At 35.8% G+C, this 25,541-nt stretch overlaps 1 non-coding gene across 1 annotated transcript; it reads left to right on the top strand.

Annotated features, from left to right (window-relative positions):
• The first annotated feature begins 6,146 nt into the window (after positions 1-6,146).
• Positions 6,147-6,208, top strand: LOC134481135 (U7 small nuclear RNA). Its single transcript, XR_010056356.1, has one exon. It is a non-coding gene; the product is annotated as a U7 small nuclear RNA (small nuclear RNA).
• Positions 6,209-25,541: the final 19,333 nt, after the last annotated feature.

Raw genomic sequence — 25,541 nt, 5'->3', positions numbered from 1 at the left:
CCGAATTCACCATGTTACTCAGATTAAGCTCAACAAATTTTGATAAATCTTTAAAAGTACACATTTTACAAGAGGAGGCTACGGGGAACTAACTGAATTCACAAAGAAACAGTGTTTCAGTTCGTTAAAACTTTGCTCTATCTTGAATACCAAGCTTAGTACATGCGAATCCTATTTGGAACCTACTGAATTCACCATGATACTTAGATTCCGTTCCTTAAAATATTGCTCTATATTGAAAAGCAAACTCATACAAGCATGTCTCATTGGGAAATCACTGAAAACTCCTAAAAATTATGATTCCATTCGTGAAAATTTTTCTATATCCTGAGCAGTCCACTTATTACTACTGCGGACCATTGGGAACAAACCAAATTCACGATGTTACTCAGATTCGACTCACCAAATTTTGATAAATCTTTAAAAGTACACATATTACAAGAGCAGTCTACTGGGAACTAACTGAATTCACAAAGAAACAGTGTTTCAGTTCGTTAAAACGTTGCTCTATCTTGAATTACAAGCTTATTACATGCGAATCCTATTGGGAACCTACTGAATTCACCCTGATACTTAAATTCCGTTCCTTAAAATGTTTCTCTATATTGAACAGCAAACTCATACAAGCATGTCCTATTGGGAAATCACTGAATTCGCCGAGAAATTTTGATTCCATTCGTGAAAATTTTTCTATATCCCGAACAGTCCACTTATTACTATTGCGGCATATTGGGAACTAACCAAATTCATCATGTTACTCAGATTCGGCTCACCAAATTTTGATAAATCTTTAAAAGTACACATATTACAAGAGCAGGATACAGGGAACTAACTGAATTCACAAAGACACAGTGTTTCAGTTCGTTAAAACGTTGCTCTATCTTGAATAACGAACTTAATACGTGCGAATCCTATTTGGAATCTACTGATATCACCATGATATGTAGATTCCGTTCCTTAAAATGTTGCACTATATTGAAAAGCAAACTCATAACAGCATGTCCCTTTGAGAATTCACTGAATTCGCCTAGAAATTTTGATTCCATTCGTGAAAATTTTTCTATATCCCGAGCAGTCCACTTATTACTACTGCGGCCTTTGGGAACTAACCGAATTCACCATGTTACTCAGATTAAGCTCAACAAATTTTGATAAGTCTTTAAAAGTACACATTTTACAAGAGCAGGCTACTGGGAACTAACTGAATTCACAAGAAACAGTGTTTCAGTTCGTTAAAACGTTGCTCTATCTTGAATAACAAGTTTATTACATGCGAATCCTATTGGGAACCTATTGAATTCACCATGATACTTAGATTCTGTTCCTTAAAATGTTGCTCTAAATTGAAAAGCCAACTCATATAAGCATGTCACATTGGGAAATCACTGAATTCGCCTAGAAATTTTGATTCCATTCGAGAAAATTTTTCCATGTCCTGAACAGTCCACTTATTACTCCTGCGGCCTATTGGGAACTAACCGAATTCACCATGTTACTCAGTTTCAGCTCACCAAATTTTGATAAATCTTTAAAAGTACACATATTACAAGAGCAGGCTACTGTCAACTAACTGAATTCACAAAGAAACAGTGTTTCAATTTGGTAAAACGTTGCTCTTTCTTGAATAACAATCTTATTAGATGCGAATCCTATTGGGATCCTAGTGAATTCACCATGATACTTGGATTCCGTTCCTTAAAATGTTGCTCTATACTGAAGAGCAAACTCAAATAAGCATGTCACATTGGGAAATCACTGAAATCTCCTAGAAATTTTGATTCCATTCGTGAAAATTTTTCTATATCCTGAACAGTCCACTTATTACTACTGAGGACCATTGGGAACTAACCGAATTCACCATGTTACTCACATTCGGCTCACCTAATTTTGATAAATCTTTAAAAGTATACATATTACAAGAGCAGGCTACTGGGAACTAACTGAATTCACAAAGAAACAGTGTTTCAGTTCGTTAAAACTTTGCTCAAACTTGAAAAACAAGCTTATTACGTGCGAATCCTATTGCGAACCTAATGAAATCACCATGATACGTAGATTCCGTTCCGTAAAATGTTGCTCTATATTGAAAAGCAAACTCATACAAGCATGCCCCATTAGGTACTCACTGAAATCGCCTAGAAATTTTGATTCCATTCGTGAAAATTTTTCTATATCCCGAACTGTCCACTTATTACTACGGAGGAACATTGGGAACTAACCAATTTCACGATGTTACTCAGATTCGGCTCAGCAAATTTTGATAAATCTTTAAAAGTACACATATTACAAGAGCAGGCTACTGGGAACTAACTGAATTCACAAAGATCAGTGTTTCATTTCGTGAAAACGTTGCTCTATCTTGAATAACTAGCTTATTACATGCGAATCCTATTGGGAATCTACTGAATTCACCATGATACTTAGATTCCGTTCCTTCAAATGTTTCTCTATATTGAAAAACAAACTCATACAAGCATGGCTCATTGGGAAATCACTGAATACTCCTAGAAATTATGATTCCATTCGTGAAAATTTTTCTATATCCTGAGCAGTCCACATATTACTACTGCGGACCATTGGGAACTAACCAAATTCACGATGTTACTCAGATTCGGCTCAACAAATTTTGATAAATCTTTAAAAGTACACATATTACAAGAGCAGTCCTCTGGGAAATAACTGAATTCACAAAGAAACAGTGTTACAGTTCGTTAAAACGTTGCTCTATCTTGAATTACAACCTTATTACATGCAAATCCTATTGGGAACCTACTGAATTCACCCTGATACGTAGATTCCGTTCCTTAAAATGTTTCTCTACATTGAACGGCAAACTCATACAAGCATGTCCCATTGGGAAATCACTGAATTCGCTGAGAAATTTTGAATCCAATCGTGAAAATTTTTCTATATCCCGAACAGTCCACTTATTACTACTGCGGCCTATTGGGAACTAACCGAATTCACCATATTACTCAGATTAAGCTCAACAAATTTTGATAAATCTTTAAAAGTACACATTTTACAAGAGCAGGCTACTGGGAACTAACTGAATTCACAAAGAAACAGTGTTTCAGTTCGTTAAAACGTTGCTCTATCTTGAATAACAAGTTTATTACATGCGAATCCTATTGGGAACCTATTGAATTCACCATGATATATAGATTCTGTTCCTTAAAATGTTGCTCTAAATTAAAAAGCCAACTCATATAAGCATGTCACATTGGGAAATCACTGAATTCGCCTAGAAATTTTGATTCCATTCGTGAAAATTTTTCTATATCCTGAATAGTCCACTTATTACTCCTGCGGCCTATTGGGAACTAACCGAATTCACCATGTTACTCAGATTCAGCTCACCAAATTTTGATAAATCTTTAAAAGTACACATTTTACAAGAGCAGGCTACTGTCAACTAACTGAATTCACAAAGAAACAGTGTTTCAGTTTGTTAAAACGTTACTCTTTCTTGAATAACAAGCTTATTAGATGCGAATCCTATTGGAAACCTAGTGAATTCACCATGATACTTGGATTCCGTTCCTTAAAATGTTGCTCTATATTGAAAAGCAAACTCATATAAGCATGTCACATTGGGAAATCACTGAAATCTCCTAGAAATTTTGATTCCATTCGTGAAAATTTTTCTATATCCTGAACAGTCCTCTTATTACTACTGCGGACCATTGGAAACTAACCGAATTCACCATGTTACTCAGATTCGGCTCACCAAATTTTGATAAATCTTTAAAAGTATACATATTAAAAGAGCAGGCTACAGGGAACTAACTGAATTCACAAAGAAACAGTGTTTCAGTTCGTTAAAACGTTGCTCAAACTTGAATAACAAGCTCATTACGTGCGAATCCTATTGCGAACCTAATGAAATCACCATGATACGTAGATTCCGTTCCGTAAAATATTGCTCTATATTGAAAAGCAAACGCATACAAGCATGCCCCATTAGGAACTCACTGAATTCGCCTAGAAATTTTGATTCCATTCGTGAAAATTTTTCTATATCCCGAACAGTCCACTTATTACTACTGAGGACCATTGGGAACTAACCAATTTCACGATGTTACTCAGATTCGGCTCAGCAAATTTTGATAAATCTTTAAAAGTACACATATTACAAGAGCAGGCTACTGGGAACTAACTGAATTCACAAAGATCAGTGTTTCATTTCGTGAAAACGTTGCTCTATCTTGAATAACGAGCTTATTACATGCGAAACCTATATGGAACCTACTGAATTCACCATGATACTTAGATTCTGTTCCTTAAAATGTTGCTCTATATTGACGAGCAAACTCATACAAGCATGTCCCATTGGGAACTCACTCTATTCGCTTAGAAATTTTACTCCATCATGAAAAATTTTCTATATCCCAAACAGTCCACTTATTACTACTGCGGATCATTGGGAACTAACAAAATTCACGATGTTACTCAGATTCGGCTCACCAAATTTTGATAAATCTTTTCAAGTACATATTTTACAAGAGCAGGCTACTGTCAACTAACTGAATTCACAAAGAAACAGTGTTTCAGTTCGATAAAACGTTGCTCTATCTTGAATAACAAGTTTATTACATTCGAATCCTATTGGGAACCCACTGAATTCACCATGATACTTAGATTCCGTTCCTTAAAATGTTGCTCTGAATTGAAATGCAAACTCATGCAAGCTTGTCCCGTTGGGAACTCACTGAACTCGCCTAGAATTTTTGATTCCATTCGTGAAAATTTTTCTATATCCCGAACGGTCCACTTATTACTACTGCGGACCATTGGGACCTAACCAAATTCACGATGTTACTCAGATTCGGCTCACCAAATTTTGATGAATCTTTAAAAGTACACATATTACAAGAGCAGGCTACTGGGAACTAACTGAATTCACAAAGTAACAGAGTATCAGTTCGTTAAAACGTTGCTCTATCTTGAATAACAAGCTTATTACATGCGAATGCTGTTGGGAACCTACTGAATTCATCATGATACTTATTTTCCGTTCCTTAAAATGTTGCTCTATATTGAAAAGCAAACTCATACAAGCATGTCCAATAGGGAAATCACTGAATTCTCTTACAAATTTTGATTCCATTCGTGAAAATTTTTCTATATCCTGAACAGTCCACTTATTACTACTGCGGCCCATTGGGAACTCACCAAATTCACCATGTTACTCACATTCGGCTCACCTAATTTTGATAAATCTTTAAAAGTACACATATTACAAGACCAGGCTACTGGGAACTAACTGAATTCACAAAGAAACAGTGTTTCAGTTCGTTAAAACGTTGCTCTATCTTGAATAAAAAGCTTATTACATGCGAATGCTATTGGGAACCTACTGAAATCACCATGATACTTAGATTCCGTTCCTTAAAATGGTGCTCTATATTGAAGAGCAAACTCAAACAAGCATGTCCCATTGGGAACTCAGTGAATTTGCCTAGAAATTTTGACTCCATTCGTGAAAATTTTTATATATCCCGAGCAGTCCACTTATTACTATTGCGGACAATTGGGAACTAACCAAATTCACGATGTTACTCAGATTCGGCTCACCAAATTTTGATAAATCTTTAAAAGTACACATATTACAAGAGCAGGCTACGGGGAACTAACTGAATTCACAAAGAAACAGTGTTTCAGTTCGTTAAAACGTTGCTCTATATTGAATAACAAGCTTATTAGATGCGAATCCTATTGGCAACCTACTGAATTCACCATGATACTTAGATTCTGTTCCTTAAAATGTTGCTCTATATTGAAAAACAAACTCGTACAAGCATGCCCCATTGGGAAATCACTGACATCTCCTAGAAATATTGATTTCATTCGTGAAAATTTTACTATATCCTGAAGAGTCCACTTATTACTACTGCGGCCCATTGTGAACTAACCGAATTCACCATGTTACTCAGAATCAGCTCACCAAATTTTGAAAAATTTTAAAAGTACACATATTACAAGAGCAGGCTACTGGGAACTAACTGAATTAACAAAGAAATAGTGTTTCAGTTCGTTAAAACTTTGCTCTATCTTGAATAACAAGCTTATTACATGCGATTCCTATTAGGAACCTACTGAAATCACCATGATACGTAGATTCCGTTCCTTAAAATGTTGCTCGAAAGTATTACAGCTCTTTTAGAATTTTTCTAGTAGGTTTTCTGACTTCGGTCGGAAAACCCCCCCAAAAAAAAATTTTGCTCGATATTGAAAAGCAATCTCATACAAGCATGTCCCATTGGGAAATCACTGAATTCGCCTAGAAATTTTGATTCCATTCGTGAAAATTTTTCTATATCCCGAACAGTCCCCTTATTACTACTGCGGACCATTAAACCTAACCAAATTCACGATGTTACTCAGATTCGGCTCACCAAATTTTGATAAATATTTTAAGTACACATATTACAAGAGCAGGCTCCTAGGATCTAACTGAATTCACAAGAAACAGTGTTTGAGTTCGTTAAAACGTTGCTCTATCTTGAATAACAAGTTTGTTACATTCAAATCCTATTGGGAACCTACTGAATTCACCATGATACTTAGATTCCGTTCCTTAAAATGTTGCTCTGAATTGAAATGCAAACTCATACAAGCATGTCCCGTTGGGAACTCACTGAACTCGCCTAGAAATTTTGATTCCATTCGTGAAAATTTTTCTATATCCCGAACAGTCCACTTATTACTACTGCGGACCATTGGGACCTAACCAAATTCACGATGTTACTCAGATTCGGCTCACCAAATTTTTTTTTTAAGTTTTTCTTTCCTTTTCTTTTTTTCGGAGCTGGGGACCGAACCCAGGGCCTTGCGCTTGCTAGGCAAGTGCTATACCGCTGAGCTAAATTCCCAACCCCACCAAATTTTGATAAATCTTTAAAAGTACACATATTACAAGAGCAGGCTACTGGGAACTAACTGAATTCACAAAGAAATAGAGTATCAGTTCATTAAAACGTTGCTCTATCTTGAATAACAAGCTTATTACATGCGAATGCTGTTGGGAACCTACTGAATTCACCATGATACTTAGTTTCCGTTCCTTAAACTGTTGCTCTATATTGAAAAGCAAACTCATACAAGCATGTCCAATTGGGAAATCACTGAATTCGCCTAGAAATTTTGATTCCATTCGTGAAAATTTTTCTATATCCCGAACAGTCCACTTATTACTACTGCGGCCTATTGGGAACTATCCGAATTCACTATATTACTCAGATTCGGCTCAACAAAATTTGATAAATTTTTAAAAGTACAAATGTTACAAGAGCAGGCTACTGGGAACTAACTAAATTCACAAAGATACAGTGTTTCAGTTCGTTAAAACTTGCTCTAAATTGAACAACAAGCTTATTACATGCGAATCCTATTGGGAACCTACTGAATTAACCATGATATTTAGATTCCGTTCCATATGTTGCTCTATATTGAAAAGCAAACTCACACAAGCATGTCCCATTGGGAAGTCACTGAATTCGCCTAGAAATTTTGATTCCATTCGTGAAAATTTTTCTATATCCCGAACAGTCCACTTATACTAATGCGGCCTATTGGGAACTAAACGAATTCACTATGTTACTCATATTCAGCTCACCAAATTTTGATAAATCTTTAAAAGTACACATATTACAAGAGTAGGCTACTGGGAACTAACCGAATTAACAAAGAAACAGTGTTTCAGTTCTTTAAATGGTTGCTCTATCTTGAATAACAAGCTTATTACATTCGAATCCTATTGGGAACTCCTGAATTCACCATGTTACGTAGATTCCGTTCTTTAAAATGTTGTTCTATATTGAAAAGCAAACTCATACAAGCATGTCCCATTGAAACTCACTGAATTCGCCTAGAAATTTTGATTCCGTTCGTGAAAACTTTTCTAGATCCCGAAAAGTCCACTTATTACTACTCAGGCCTATTGGGAACTAACCGAATTCACGATGTTACTCAGATTCGGCTCACCAAATTTTGATAAATCTTTAAAAGTACACATAGTACAAGAGCAGGCTACTGGGATCTAATTGAGTTCACAAAGAAATAGTGTTTCAGTTCGGTAAAACGTTGCTCTATCTTGAATAACAAGCTTATTACATGCGAATCCTATTGGGAACCTACTGAATTCACCATGATACTTAGATTCCGTTCCTTAAAATGTTGCTCTATATTGAAAAGCAAACTCATACAAGCATGTCTCATTGGGAACTCACTGAATTCGCCTAGAAATTTTGATTCCATTCGTGAAAATTTTTCTATATCCCGAACCGTCCACTTATTACTACTCAGGCTTATTGGGAACTAACCGAGTTCACCATGTTACTCAGATTTAGCTCACCAAATTTTGATAAATCTTTAAAAGTACTCATATTACAAGAGCCTGCTACTGGGAATTAACTGAATTCAAAAAGATTCTGTGTTTCAGTTCGTTAAAACGTTGCTCTATCTTGAATAACAAGCTTATTACATGAGAATCCTATTGGGAACCTACTGAATTCACCATGATACTTAGATTACGTTCCTTAAAATGTTGCTCTATATTGAAAAGCAAACTCAGCAAGCATGTCCCATTGGGAACTCACTGAATTCGCCTAGAAATTTTGATTCCATTCGTATAAATTTTTCTATATCCCGAACAGTCCACTTATTACTACTGCGGCCTATTGGGAACTAATCGAATTCACAATGTTACTCAGATACGGCTCACCAAATTTTGATAAATCTTAAAAGTACACATATTATAAGGGCCTGCTACTTGGAACTAACTGAATTCACAAAGAAACAGTGTTTCAGTTCGCTAAAACGTTGCTCTATCTTGAATAACATGCTTATTACATGCGAATCCTTGGGGAATCTACTGAATTCACCATGATACTTAGATTCCGTTCTTTAAAATGTTGCTCTATATTGAAAAGCAAACTCATACAAGCATGTCCCATTGGGAACTCACTGATTTACCTAGAAATTTTGATTCCATTCGTGAAAATTTTTCTATATCTCGAACAGTCCACTTATTACTACCGCGGCGTATTGGGAACTAACCGAATGCACCATGTTACTCAGATTCGGGGCAACAAATTTGATAAATCTTTAAATGTACACATATTACAAGATCAGGCTACTGGGAACTAACTGAATTCACAAAGATACAGTGTTTCAGTTCATTAAAACGTTGCTCTATCTTGAATAACAAGCTTATTAAATGCGAATCCTATTGGGAATCTCCTGAATTCACCATGTTATTTAGATTCCGTTCTTTAAAATGTTGCTCTATATTGAAAAGCAAACTCATACAAGCATGACCCATTGGGAACTCACTGAATTCGCCTAGAAATTTTGATTCAGTTCGTGAAAATTTTTCTATATCCCGAACAGTCCACTTATAACTAATGCGGCCTATTGGGAACTAAACGAATTCACTAGTTACTCATATTCGGGTCACCAAATTTTGATAAATCTTTAAAAGTACACATATTACAAGAGCAGGCTACTGGGAACTAACCGAATTCACGATGTTACTCAGATTCGGCTCACCAAAATTTGAAATCTTTAAAAGTACACATATTACAAAAGCCTGGTACTGGGAACTAACTGAATTCACAACGAAACAGTGCTTCAGTTCGTTAAAACGTTGCTCTATCTTGAATAACAAGCTTATTACATGCGAATCCTAATGGGAACCTACTGAAATCACCATGATACTTAGATTCCGTTCCTTAAAATGTTGCTCTATATTGAAGAGCAAACTCATACAAGCATCTCCCATTGGGAACTCACTGAATTCGCCTAGAAATTATTATTCCATTCGTGAAAATTTTTCTATATCCCGAACAGTCCACTTATTACTACTGCAGCCCATTGTGAACTAAACGAATTTACGATGTTACTCGGATTCGGCTCACCAAATTTTGATAAATCTTTAAAAGTACACATATTACAAGGGCCTGCTATTGGGAACTAACCGACTTCACAAAAAAACAGTGTTATAGTTCGTTAAAACGTTGCTCTATCTTGAATAACAAGCTTATTACATGCGAATCCTAATGGGAACCTACTGAAATCACCATGATACTTAGATTCCGTTCCTTAAAATGTTGCTCTATATTGAAAAGCAAACTTATACAAGCATCTCCCATTGCGAACTCAGTGAATTCGCCTAGTAATTTTGATTCCATTCGTGAAAATTTTTCCATATCCCGAACATTCCACTTATTACTACTGCGGCCTATTGGGAAATCTCCGAATTCACCATGTTACTCAGATTCGGCTCACCAAATTTTGATATATCTTTAAAAGTACACATATTACAAGGGCCTGCTACTGGGAACTAACTGAATTCACAATGAAACAGTCTTTCAGTTCGTTAAAACGTTGCTCTATCTTGAATAACAAGCTTATTACATGCGAATCCCATTGGGAACCCACTGAATTCACCTTGATACTTAGATTCCGTTCCTTAAAATGTTGCTCTATATTGAAAAGCAAACTCATACAAGCATGTCCCATTGGGAACTCACTGAATTCGCCTAGAAATTTTGATTCCATTCGTGAAAATTTTACTATATCCCGAAAAGTCCACTTATTACTACTGCGGCCCATTGGGAACTAACCGATATCACGATGATACTCAGATTCGGCTCACCAAATTTTGATAAATCTTTAAAAGTACACATATTACAAAGGCCTGCTACCGGGAACTAACTGAATTCACAAAGAAACAGTGTTTCAGTTCGTTACAACTTGCTCTATCTTGAATAACAAGCTTATTATATGCGAATCCTATTGGGAACCTACTGAATTCACCATGATACTTAGATCCCGTTCCTTAATATGTTTCTCTATATTGAAAAACAAACTCATACAAGCATGTCCCAGTGGGATATCACTGAAATCTCCCAGAAATTTTGATTCCATTCGTGAAATTTTTTCTATATCCCGAACAGTCCACTTATTACTACTGCGGCCCATTGGGAACTAAACGAATTCACGACGTTACTCAGATTCGGCTCACCAAATTTTGATAAATCTTTAAGTACACATATTACAAGAGCCTGCTACTGGGAACTAACTGAATACACAAAGAAACAGTGTTTCAGTTTGTTAAAACGTAGCTCTATCTTGAATAACAAGCTTATTACATGCGAATCCTATTGGGAACCTACTGACTTCACCATGATACTTAGATTCCGTTCCTTAAAATCTTTCTCTATATTGAAAAGGAAACTCATACAAGCATGTCCCATTGAGAAATCACTGAAATCTCCTAGAAATTTTGATTCCATTCGTGAAAATTTTTCTATATGCCGAAGGGTCCACTCATTACTACTGCGGCCTATTGGGAACTAAACGAATTCACTATGTTACTCATATTCGGGTCACCAAATTTTGATAAATCTTTAAAAGTACACATATTACAAGAGAAGGCTACCGGTAACTAACCGATTTCACGATGTTACTCAGATTCGGCTCAAAAAATTTTGATAAATCTTTAAAAGTACACATATTAGAAGGGCCTGCTACTGGGAACTAACTGAATTCCCAAGAAACACTGTTTCAGTTCGTTAAAACGTTGCACTATCTTGAATAACAAGGTTATTACATGCGAATCCTAATAGGAACCTACTGAAATCACCATGATACTTAGATTCCGTTCCTTAAAATGTTGCTCAAATTGAAAAGCAAACTTATATAGCATGTCCCATTGGGAACTCACTGCAGTCGCCTAGAAATTTTGATTCCATTCGTGAAAATTTTTCTATATCCCGAAGAGTCCACCTATTCCTACTGCGCCCCATTGGGAACTAACCGAATTCAGGATGTTACTCAGATTCGGCTCACCAAATTTGGATAAATCTAGAAAAGTACCCATATTACAAGGGCCTGCTACTGGGAACTAACTGAATTCACAAAGAAACAGTGTTTCAGTTCGTATAAACAGCTCTATCTTGAATAACAAGCTTATTACATGCGAATTCTATTGGGAACCTACTGAATTCACAATGATAATTAGATTCCGTTCCTTATGTTGCTCTATATTGAAAAGCAAACTCATACAAGCATGTCCCATTGGGAAATCACTGAAGTCGCCTAGAAATTTTGATTCCATTCATGAAAATTTTTCTATATCCCGAACAGTCCTCTCAATACAACTGCTGCCTATTGGGAAATAAACGAATTCACTATGTTACTCATTTCGGGTCACCAAATATTGATAAATCTTTAAAAGTACACATATTACAAGACCAGGCTACTGGGAACTAACCGAATTCACGATTTTACTCAGATTCGGCTCACCAAATTTTGATAAATCTTTAAAGGTACACATATTACAAGGGTCTGCTACTGGGAACAAACTGAATTCACAAAGAAACAGTTTCAGTTCGTTAAAACTTTGCTCTATCTTTAACAACAAGCTTATTACATGCGATTCCTAATGGGAAAATACTAAAATCACGATGATATTTAGATTCCGTTCCTTAAAATGTTGCTCTATATTGAAAAGCAAACTTATACAAGCATGTCCCATTGGGAATTCACTGAATTCACCTAGAAATTTTGATTCCATTCGTGAAAATTTTACTATATCCAGAACAGTCCACTTATTACTACTGCGGCCTATTAGGAACTACCTGAATTCACCATGTTACTCAGATTCGGCTCACCAAATTTTGATAAATCTTTAAAAGTACACATATTAAAAGAGCCTGCTACTGGGAACTAACTGAATTTACATAGAAAAAGTGTTTCAGTTCTTTAAAACGTTGCTCTATCTTGAATAACAAGCTTATTACATGCGAATCCTAATGGAAACCTACTGAAATCACCATGATACTTAGATTCCTTTCCTTAAAGTGTTGCTCAATATTGAAAAGCAAACTTATACAAGCATGTCCCATTGCGAACTCACTGAATTCGCCTAGAAATTTTAATTCCATTCATGAAAATTTTTCTGTATCCCGAACAGTCCACTTATTACTACTGCGGCCTATTGGGAACTAACCGAATACACCATGTTACTCAGATTCGGCTCTCCAAATTTTGATAAATTTTTAAAAGTACAAATATTACAAGAGCAGGCTACTGGGAACTAACTGAATTCACAAAGAAACAGTGTTTCAGTTCGTTAAAACGTTACTCTATCTTGAATCACAAGCTTATTACAAGAGAAACCTATTGGCACATACTGAATTCACCATGTTACTTAGATTCCGTTCCTTAATATGTTATAACCGAATTCACGATGTTACTCAGATTCGGCTCACCAAATTTTGATTAATCTTTAAAAGTAAACATATTACAAGGGCCTGCTACTGGGAACTAAATGAATTCACAAAGAAACAGTGTTTCAGTTCGTTAAAACGTTGCTCTATCTGAATAACAAGCTTATTACATGCGAATCCTATTGGGAACCTACTGAATTCACCATGATACTAAGATCCGTTCCTTATGTTGCTCTATATTGAAAAGCAAACTCATACAAGCCTGTCCCATTGGGAAATCACTGAATTCTCCCAGAAATTTTGATTCCATTCGTGAAAATTTTTCTATATCCCGAACAGTCCACTTATTACTAATGCGGCCTATTGGGAACTAAACGAATTCACTATGTTACTCAGTTTCGGGTCACCAAATTTTTAAAAATCTTTAAAAGTACACATATTACAAGAGCAGGCTACTGGGAACTAACCAAATTCACAAAGAAACAGTGTTTCAGTTCGTTAAAACTTTGCTCTATCTTGAATAACAAGCTTATTACATGCGAATCCTATTGGGAACCACCCGAATTCACCATGTTACTTAGATTCCGTTCTTTAAAATGTTGCTCTATATTGAAAAGCAAACTCATACAAGCATGTCCCATTGGGAACTCACTGAATTCGCCTAGAAATTTTGATTCCGTTCATGAAAATTATTCTATATCCCGAACAGTCCAATTATTACTACTGCGGCCCATTTTGAACTAACCGAATTCACAATGTTACTCAGATTCGGCTCACCAAATTTTTATAAATCTTTAAAAGTACACAAATTACAAGATCAGGCTACTGGGATCTAATTGAGTTCACAAAGAAACAGTGTTTCAGTTCGGTAAAACGTGCTCTATCTTGAATAAGAAGCTTATTACATGCGAAACCTATAGGGTACCTACTGAATTCACCATGATACTTTGATTCCGTTCCTTAAAATGTTGCTCTATATTGAAAAGCAAACTCATACAAGCATGTCCCTTTGAGAACTCACTGAATCTCCTACAAATTTTGACTCCATTCGTGAAAATTTTTCTATATCCCGAACAGTCCACTTATTATTACTGCGGCCTATTGGGAACTAACCGAATTCACGATGTTTCTCAGATTCGGCTCACCAAATTTTGAAATCTTTAAAAGTACACATATTACAAGGCCTGCTACTGGGAACTAACTGAATTCACAAAGAAACAGTGTTTCAGTTCGTTAAAACGTTGCTCTATCTTGAAAACAAGCTTATTACATGAGAATCCTATTGGGAACCTACAGAATTCACAATGATACTTAGATTACGTTACTTAAAATGTTGCTCTATATTGAAAAGCAAACTCAGACAAGCATGTCCCATTGGGAACTCACTGAATTCGCCTAGAAATTTTGATTCAGTTCATGAAAATTTTTCTATATCCCGAACAGTCCACTTATTACTAATGTGGCCTATTGGGAACTAAATGAATTCACTATGTTACTCATATTCGGGTCACCAAATTTTGATAAATCTTTAAAAGTACACATATTACAAGAGCAGGCTACTGGGAACTAACCGAATTCACGATGTTACTCAGATTCGGCTCACCAAAATTTGAAATCTTTAAAAGTACACATATTACAAAAGCCTGGTACTGGGAACTAACTGAATTCACAACGAAACAGTGCTTCAGTTCATTAAAACGTTGCTCTATCTTGAATAACAAGCTTATTACATGCGAATCCTAATGGGAACCTACTGAAATCACCATGATACTTAGATTCCGTTCCTTAAAATGTTGCTCTATATTGAAGAGCAAACTCATACAAGCATGTCCCATTGGGAACTCATTGAATTCGCCTAGAAATTATTATTCCATTCGTGAAAATTTTTCTATATACCGAACAGTCCACTTATTACTACTGCAGCCCATTGGGAACTAAAAAATTTACGATGTTACTCGGATTCGGCTCACCAAATTTTGATGAATCTTTAAAAGTACACATATTACAAGGGCCTGGTATTGGGAACTAACCGACTTCACATAAAAACAGTGTTATAGTTCATTAAAACGTTGCTCTATCTTGAATAATAAGCTTATTACATGCGAATCCTAATGGGAACATACTGAAATCAACATGATACTTTGATTCCGTTCCTTAAAATGTTGCTCTATATTGAAAAGCAAACTCATACAAGCATGTCTCTTTGAGAACTCACTGAATCTCCTACAAATTTTGACTCCATTCGTGAAAATTTTTCTATATCCCGAACAGTCCACTTCTTACTACTGCGGCCTATTGGGAACTAAACGAATTCACTATGGTACTCATATTCGGGTCACCAAATTTTGATAAATCTTTAAAAGTACACATATTACAAGAGCAGGCTACTGGGAACTAACTGAATTCACAAAGAAACAGTGTTTCAGTTCTTTAAAACGTTGCTCTATCTTGAATAACAAGCTTATTAAATGTGAATCCTATTGGGAATCTCCTGAATTCACCATGTTACTTAGATTCCGTTCTTTAAAATGTTGCTCTATATTGAAAAGCAAACTCATACAAGCATGTCGCATTGGGAACTCACTGAAATAGCCTAGAAATTTTTTATTCAGTTCGTGAAAATTTTTCTATATCCCGAACAGTCCACTTATTACTAATGCGGCCTATTGGGAACTAAACGAATTCACTATGGTACTCATATTCGGGTCACCAAATTTTGATAAATCTTTAAAATTACACATATTACAAGAGCAGGCTACTGGGAACTAATCGAATTCACGATGTTACTCAGATTCGGCTCACCAAAATTTGAAACCTTTAAAAGTACACATATTACAAAAACCTGGTACTGGGAACTAACTGAATTCACAACGAAACAGTGCTTCAGTTCGTTAAAACATGCTCTATCTTGAATAACAAGCTTATTACATGCGAATCCTAATGGGAACCTACTGAAATCACCATGATACTTAGATTCCGTTCCTTAAAATGTTGCTCTATGTTGAAGAGCAATCTCATACAAGCATGTCCCATTGGGAACTCACTGAATTCGCCTAGAAATTATTATTCCATTCGTGAAAATTTTTCTATATCCCGAACTGTCCACTTATTACTACTGCAGCCCATTGAGAACTAAACGAATTTACGATGTTACTCGGATTCGGCTCACCAAATTTTGATAAATCTTTAAAAGTACACATATTACAAGGGCCTGCTATTGGGAACTAACTGAATTCACAAAGAAACAGAGTTTCAGTTCGTTAAAACTTGCTCTATCTTGAATAACAAGCTTATTACATGTGAATCCTATTGGGAACCTACTGAATTCACCATGATACTTAGATTCCGTTCCTTATGTTGCTCTATATTGAAAAGCAAACTCATACAAGCATGTCGCATTGGGAAATCACTGAATTCGCCTAGAAATTTTGATTCCATTCGTGAAAATTTTTCTATATCCCGAACAGTCCACTTATTACTACTGCGGCCTATTGGGAACTATCCGAATTCACTATATTACTCAGATTCGGCTCAACAAAATTTGGTAAATTTTTAAAAGTACAAATGTTACAAGAGCAGGCTACTGGGAACTAACTAAATTCACAAAGATACAGTGTTTCAGTTCGTTAAAACTTGCTCTAAATTGAACAACAAGCTTATTACATGCGAATCCTATTGGGAACCTACTGAATTCACCATGATATTTAGATTCCGTTCCATATGTTGCTCTATATTGAAAAGCAAACTCACACAAGCATGTCCCATTGGGAAGTCACTGAATTCGCCTAGAAATTTTGATTCCATTCGTGAAAATTTTTCTATATCCCGAACAGGCCACTTATACTAATGCGGCCTATTGGGAACTAAACGAATTCACTATGTTACTCATATTCAGCTCACCAAATTTTGATAAATCTTTAAAAGTACACATATTACAAGAGTAGGCTACTGGGAACTAACCGAATTAACAAAGAAACAGTGTTTCAGTTCTTTAAATGGTTGCTCTATCTTGAATAACAAGCTTATTACATTCGAATCCTATTGGGAACTCCTGAATTCACCATGTTACTTAGATTCCGTTCTTTAAAATGTTGTTCTATATTGAAAAGCAAACTCATACAAGCATGTCCCATTGAAACTCACTGAATTCGCCTAGAAATTTTGATTCCGTTTGTGAAAACTTTTCTAGATCCCGAAAAGTCCACTTATTACTACTCAGGCCTATTGGGAACTAACCGAATTCACGATGTTACTCAGATTCGGCTCACCAAATTTTGATAAATCTTTAAAAGTACACATAGTACAAGAGCAGGCTACTGGGATCTAATTGAGTTCACAAAGAAATAGTGTTTCAGTTCGGTAAAACGTTGCTCTATCTTGAATAACAAGCTTATTACATGCGAATCCTATTGGGAACCTACTGAATTCACCATGATACTTAGATTCCGTTCCTTAAAATGTTGCTCTATATTGAAAAGCAAACTCATACAAGCATGTCTCATTGGGAACTCACTGAATTCGCCTAGAAATTTTGATTCCATTCGTGAAAATTTTTCTATATCCCGAACCGTCCACTTATTACTACTCAGGCTTATTGGGAACTAACCGAGTTCACCATGTTACTCAGATTTAGCTCACCAAATTTTGATAAATCTTTAAAAGTACTCATATTACAAGAGCCTGCTACTGGGAATTAACTGAATTCAAAAAGATTCTGTGTTTCAGTTCGTTAAAACGTTGCTCTATCTTGAATAACAAGCTTATTACATGAGAATCCTATTGGGAACCTACTGAATTCACCATGATACTTAGATTACGTTCCTTAAAATGTTGCTCTATATTGAAAAGCAAACTCAGCAAGCATGTCCCATTGGGAACTCACTGAATTCGCCTAGAAATTTTGATTCCATTCGTATAAATTTTTCTATATCCCGAACAGTCCACTTATTACTACTGCGGCCTATTGGGAACTAATCGAATTCACAATGTTACTCAGATACGGCTCACCAAATTTTGATAAATCTTAAAAGTACACATATTATAAGGGCCTGCTACTTGGAACTAACTGAATTCACAAAGAAACAGTGTTTCAGTTCGCTAAAACGTTGCTCTATCTTGAATAACATGCTTATTACATGCGAATCCTTGGGGAATCTACTGAATTCACCATGATACTTAGATTCCGTTCCTTAAAATGTTGCTCTATATTGAAAAGCAAACTCATACAAGCATGTCCCATTGGGAACTCACTGATTTACCTAGAAATTTTGATTCCATTCGTGAAAATTTTTCTATATCCCGAACAGTCCACTTATTACAACCGCGGCCTATTGGGAACTAACCGAATGCACCATGTTACTCAGATTCGGGGCAACAAATTTTGATAAATCTTTAAATGTACACATATTACAAGATCAGGCTACTGGGAACTAACTGAATTCACAAAGATACAGTGTTTCAGTTCATTAAAACGTTGCTCTATCTTGAATAACAAGCTTATTAAATGCGAATCCTATTGGGAATCTCCTGAATTCACCATGTTATTTAGATTCCGTTCTTTAAAATGTTTCTCTATATTGAAAAGCAAACTCATACAAGCATGTCCCATTGGGAACTCACTGAATTCGCCTAGAAATTTTGATTCAGTTCGTGAAAATTTTTCTATATCCCGAACAGTCCACTTATAACTAATGCGGCCTATTGGGAACTAAACGAATTCACTAGTTACTCATATTCGGGTCACCAAATTTTGATAAATCTTTAAAAGTACACATATTACAAGAGCAGGCTACTGGGAACTAACCGAATTCACGATGTTACTCAGATTCGGCTCACCAAAATTTGAAATCTTTAAAAGTACACATATTACAAAAGCCTGGTACTGGGAACTAACTGAATTCACAACGAAACAGTGCTTCAGTTCGTTAAAACGTTGCTCTATCTTGAATAACAAGCTTATTACATGCGAATCCTAATGGGAACCTACTGAAATCACCATGATACTTAGATTCCGTTCCTTAAAATGTTGCTCTATATTGAAGAGCAAACTCATACAAGCATCTCCCATTGGGAACTCACTGAATTCGCCTAGAAATTATTATTCCATTCGTGAAAATTTTTCTATATCCCGAACAGTCCACTTATTAATACTGCAGCCCATTGTGAACTAAACGAATTTACGATGTTACTCGGATTCGGCTCACCAAATTTTGATAAATCTTTAAAAGTACACATATTACAAGGGCCTGCTATTGGGAACTAACCGACTTCACAAAAAAACAGTGTTATAGTTCGTTAAAACGTTGCTCTATCTTGAATAACAAGCTTATTACATGCGAATCCTAATGGGAACCTACTGAAATCACCATGATACTTAGATTCCGTCCTTAAAATGTTGCTCTATATTGAAAAGCAAACTTATACAAGCATCTCCCATTGCGAACTCACTGAATTCGCCTAGTAATTTTGATTCCATTCGTGAAAATTTTTCCATATCCCGAACATTCCACTTATTACTACTGCGGCCTATTGGGAAATCTCCGAATTCACCATGTTACTCAGATTCGGCTCACCAAATTTTGATATATCTTTAAAAGTACACATATTACAAGGGCCTGCTACTGGGAACTAACTGAATTCACAATGAAACAGTCTTTCAGTTCGTTAAAACGTTGCTCTATCTTGAATAACAAGCTTATTACATGCGAATCCCATTGGGAACCTACTGAATTCACCTTGATACTTAGATTCCGTTCCTTAAAATGTTGCTCTATATTGAAAAGCAAACTCATACAAGCATGTCCCATTGGGAACTCACTGAATTCGCCTAGAAATTTTGATTCCATTCGTGAAAATTTTACTATATCCCGAACAGTCCACTTATTACTACTGCGGCCCATTGGGAACTAACCGATATCACGATGATACTCAGATTCGGCTCACCAAATTTTGATAAATCTTTAAAAGTACACATATTACAAAGGCCTGCTACCGGGAACTAACTGAATTCACAAAGAAACAGTGTTTCAGTTCGTTACAACTTGCTCTATCTTGAATAACAAGCTTATTACATGCGAATCCCATTGGGAACCTACTGAATTCACCTTGATACTTAGATTCCGTTCCGTAAAATGTTGCTCTATATTGAAAAGCAAACTCATACAAGCATGTCCCATTGGGAACTCACTGAATTCGCCTAGAAATTTTGATTCCATTCGTGAAAATTTTACTATATCCCGAACAGTCCACTTATTACTACTGCGGCCCATTGGGAACTAACCGATATCACGATGATACTCAGATTCGGCTCACCAAATTTTGATAAATCTTTAAAAGTACACATATTACAAAGGCCTGCTACCGGGAACTAACTGAATTCACAAAGAAACAGTGTTTCAGTTCGTTACAACTTGCTCTATCTTGAATAACAAGCTTATTATATGCGAATCCTATTGGGAACCTACTGAATTCACCATGATACTTAGATCCCGTTCCTTAATATGTTTCTCTATATTGAAAAACAAACTCATACAAGCATGTCCCAGTGGGATATCACTGAAATCTCCCAGAAATTTTGATTCCATTCGTGAAATTTTTTCTATATCCCGAACAGTCCACTTATTACTACTGCGGCCCATTGGGAACTAAACGAATTCACGACGTTACTCAGATTCGGCTCACCAAATTTTGATAAATCTTTAAGTACACATATTACAAGAGCCTGCTACTGGGAACTAACTGAATACACAAAGAAACAGTGTTTCAGTTTGTTAAAACGTAGCTCTATCTTGAATAACAAGCTTATTACATGCGAATCCTATTGGGAACCTACTGAATTCACCATGATACTTAGATTCCGTTCCTTAAAATCTTTCTCTATATTGAAAAGGAAACTCATACAAGCATGTCCCATTGAGAAATCACTGAAATCTCCTAGAAATTTTGATTCCATTCGTGAAAATTTTTCTATATGCCGAAGAGTCCACTCATTACTACTGCGGCCTATTGGGAACTAAACGAATTCACTATGTTACTCATATTCGGGTCACCAAATTTTGATAAATCTTTAAAAGTACACATATTACAAGAGAAGGCTACCGGTAACTAACCGATTTCACGATGTTACTCAGATTCGGCTCAAAAAATTTTGATAAATCTTTAAAAGTACACATATTAGAAGGGCCTGCTACTGGGAACTAACTGAATTCCCAAGAAACACTGTTTCAGTTCGTTAAAACGTTGCACTATCTTGAATAACAAGGTTATTACATGCGAATCCTAATAGGAACCTACTGAAATCACCATGATACTTAGATTCCGTTCCTTAAAATGTTGCTCAAATTGAAAAGCAAACTTATATAGCATGTCCCATTGGGAACTCACTGCAGTCGCCTAGAAATTTTGATTCCATTCGTGAAAATTTTTCTATATCCCGAAGTGTCCACCTATTCCTACTGCGCCCCATTGGGAACTAACCGAATTCAGGATGTTACTCAGATTCGGCTCACCAAATTTGGATAAATCTAGAAAAGTACCCATATTACAAGGGCCTGCTACTGGGAACTAACTGAATTCACAAAGAAACAGTGTTTCAGTTCGTATAAACAGCTCTATCTTGAATAACAAGCTTATTACATGCGAATTCTATTGGGAACCTACTGAATTCACAATGATAATTAGATTCCGTTCCTTATGTTGCTCTATATTGAAAAGCAAACTCATACAAGCATGTCCCATTGGGAAATCACTGAAGTCGCCTAGAAATTTTGATTCCATTCATGAAAATTTTTCTATATCCCGAACAGTCCTCTTAATACAACTGCGGCCTATTGGGAAATAAACGAATTCACTATGTTACTCATTTCGGGTCACCAAATATTGATAAATCTTTAAAAGTACACATATTACAAGACCAGGCTACTGGGAACTAACCGAATTCACGATTTTACTCAGATTCGGCTCACCAAATTTTGATAAATCTTTAAAGGTACACATATTACAAGGGTCTGCTACTGGGAACAAACTGAATTCACAAAGAAACAGTTTCAGTTCGTTAAAACTTTGCTCTATCTTTAACAACAAGCTTATTACATGCGATTCCTAATGGGAAAATACTAAAATCACGATGATATTTAGATTCCGTTCCTTAAAATGTTGCTCTATATTGAAAAGCAAACTTATACAAGCATGTCCCATTGGGAATTCACTGAATTCACCTAGAAATTTTGATTCCATTCGTGAAAATTTTACTATATCCAGAACAGTCCACTTATTACTACTGCGGCCTATTAGGAACTACCTGAATTCACCATGTTACTCAGATTCGGCTCACCAAATTTTGATAAATCTTTAAAAGTACACATATTAAAAGAGCCTGCTACTGGGAACTAACTGAATTTACATAGAAAAAGTGTTTCAGTTCTTTAAAACGTTGCTCTATCTTGAATAACAAGCTTATTACATGCGAATCCTAATGGAAACCTACTGAAATCACCATGATACTTAGATTCCTTTCCTTAAAGTGTTGCTCAATATTGAAAAGCAAACTTATACAAGCATGTCCCATTGCGAACTCACTGAATTCGCCTAGAAATTTTAATTCCATTCATGAAAATTTTTCTGTATCCCGAACAGTCCACTTATTACTACTGCGGCCTATTGGGAACTAACCGAATACACCATGTTACTCAGATTCGGCTCTCCAAATTTTGATAAATTTTTAAAAGTACAAATATTACAAGAGCAGGCTACTGGGAACTAACTGAATTCACAAAGAAACAGTGTTTCAGTTCGTTAAAACGTTACTCTATCTTGAATCACAAGCTTATTACAAGAGAAACCTATTGGCACATACTGAATTCACCATGTTACTTAGATTCCGTTCCTTAATATGTTGTAACCGAATTCACGATGTTACTCAGATTCGGCTCACCAAATTTTGATTAATCTTTAAAAGTAAACATATTACAAGGGCCTGCTACTGGGAACTAAATGAATTTACAAAGAAACAGTGTTTCAGTTCGTTAAAACGTTGCTCTATCTGAATAACAAGCTTATTACATGCGAATCCTATTGGGAACCTACTGAATTCACCATGATACTTAGATCCGTTCCTTATGTTGCTCTATATTGAAAAGCAAACTCATACAAGCCTGTCCCATTGGGAAATCACTGAATTCTCCCAGAAATTTTGATTCCATTCGTGAAAATTTTTCTATATCCCGAACAGTCCACTTATTACTACCGCGGCCTATTGGGAACTAACCGAATGCACCATGTTACTCAGATTCGGGGCAACAAATTTTGATAAATCTTTAAAAGTACACATATTACAAGAGCAGGCTACTGGGAACTAACCGAATTCACAAAGAAACAGTGTTTCAGTTCGTTAAAACTTTGCTCTATCTTGAATAACAAGCTTATTACATGCGAATCCTATTGGGAACCACCCGAATTCACCATGTTACTTAGATTCCGTTCTTTAAAATGTTGCTCTATATTGAAAAGCAAACTCATACAAGCATGTCCCATTGGGAACTCACTGAATTCGCCTAGAAATTTTGATTCCGTTCATGAAAATTATTCTATATCCCGAACAGTCCAATTATTACTACTGCGGCCCATTTTGAACTAACCGAATTCACAATGTTACTCAGATTCGGCTCACCAAATTTTTATAAATCTTTAAAAGTACACAAATTACATATCAGGCTACTGGGATCTAATTGAGTTCACAAAGAAACAGTGTTTCAGTTCGGTAAAACGTGCTCTATCTTGAATAAGAAGCTTATTACATGCGAAACCTATAGGGTACCTACTGAATTCACCATGATACTTTGATTCCGTTCCTTAAAATGTTACTCTATATTGAAAAGCAAACTCATACAAGCATGTCCCTTTGAGAACTCACTGAATCTCCTACAAATTTTGACTCCATTCGTGAAAATTTTTCTATATCCAGAACAGTCCACTTATTATTACTGCGGCCTATTGGGAACTAACCGAATTCACGATGTTTCTCAGATTCGGCTCACCAAATTTTGAAATCTTTAAAAGTACACATATTACAAGGCCTGCTACTGGGAACTAACTGAATTCACAAAGAAACAGTGTTTCAGTTCGTTAAAACGTTGCTCTATCTTGAAAACAAGCTTATTACATGAGAATCCTATTGGGAACCTACAGAATTCACAATGATACTTAGATTACGTTACTTAAAATGTTGCTCTATATTGAAAAGCAAACTCAGACAAGCATGTCCCATTGGGAACTCACTGAATTAGCCTAGAAATTTTGATTCAGTTCATGAAAATTTTTCTATATCCCGAACAGTCCACTTATTACTAATGTGGCCTATTGGGAACTAAACGAATTCACTATGTTACTCATATTCGGGTCACCAAATTTTGATAAATCTTTAAAAGTACACATATTACAAGAGCAGGCTACTGGGAACTAACCGAATTCACGATGTTACTCAGATTCGGCTCACCAAAATTTGAAATCTTTAAAAGTACACATATTACAAAAGCCTGGTACTGGGAACTAACTGAATTCACAACGAAACAGTGCTTCAGTTCATTAAAACGTTGCTCTATCTTGAATAACAAGCTTATTACATGCGAATCCTAATGGGAACCTACTGAAATCACCATGATACTTAGATTCCGTTCCTTAAAATGTTGCTCTATATTGAAGAGCAAACTCATACAAGCATGTCCCATTGGGAACTCATTGAATTCGCCTAGAAATTATTATTCCATTCGTGAAAATTTTTCTATATCCCGAACAGTCCACTTATTACTACTGCAGCCCATTGGGAACTAAAAAATTTACGATGTTACTCGGATTCGGCTCACCAAATTTTGATGAATCTTTAAAAGTACACATATTACAAGGGCCTGGTATTGGGAACTAACCGACTTCACATAAAAACAGTGTTATAGTTCATTAAAACGTTGCTCTATCTTGAATAATAAGCTTATTACATGCGAATCCTAATGGGAACATACTGAAATCAACATGATACTTTGATTCCGTTCCTTAAAATGTTGCTCTATATTGAAAAGCAAACTCATACAAGCATGTCCCTTTGAGAACTCACTGAATCTCCTACAAATTTTGACTCCATTCGTGAAAATTTTTCTATATCCCGAACAGTCCACTTCTTACTACTGCGGCCTATTGGGAACTAAACGAATTCACTATGGTACTCATATTCGGGTCACCAAATTTTGATAAATCTTTAAAAGTACACATATTACAAGAGCAGGCTACTGGGAACTAACTGAATTCACAAAGAAA

This window comes from Rattus norvegicus, chromosome 11 (assembly GCF_036323735.1).
Source record: "Rattus norvegicus strain BN/NHsdMcwi chromosome 11, GRCr8, whole genome shotgun sequence".
Classification (NCBI taxonomy): domain Eukaryota; kingdom Metazoa; phylum Chordata; class Mammalia; order Rodentia; family Muridae; genus Rattus; species Rattus norvegicus.
This window is presented reverse-complemented; position numbering and strand designations above follow the sequence as displayed.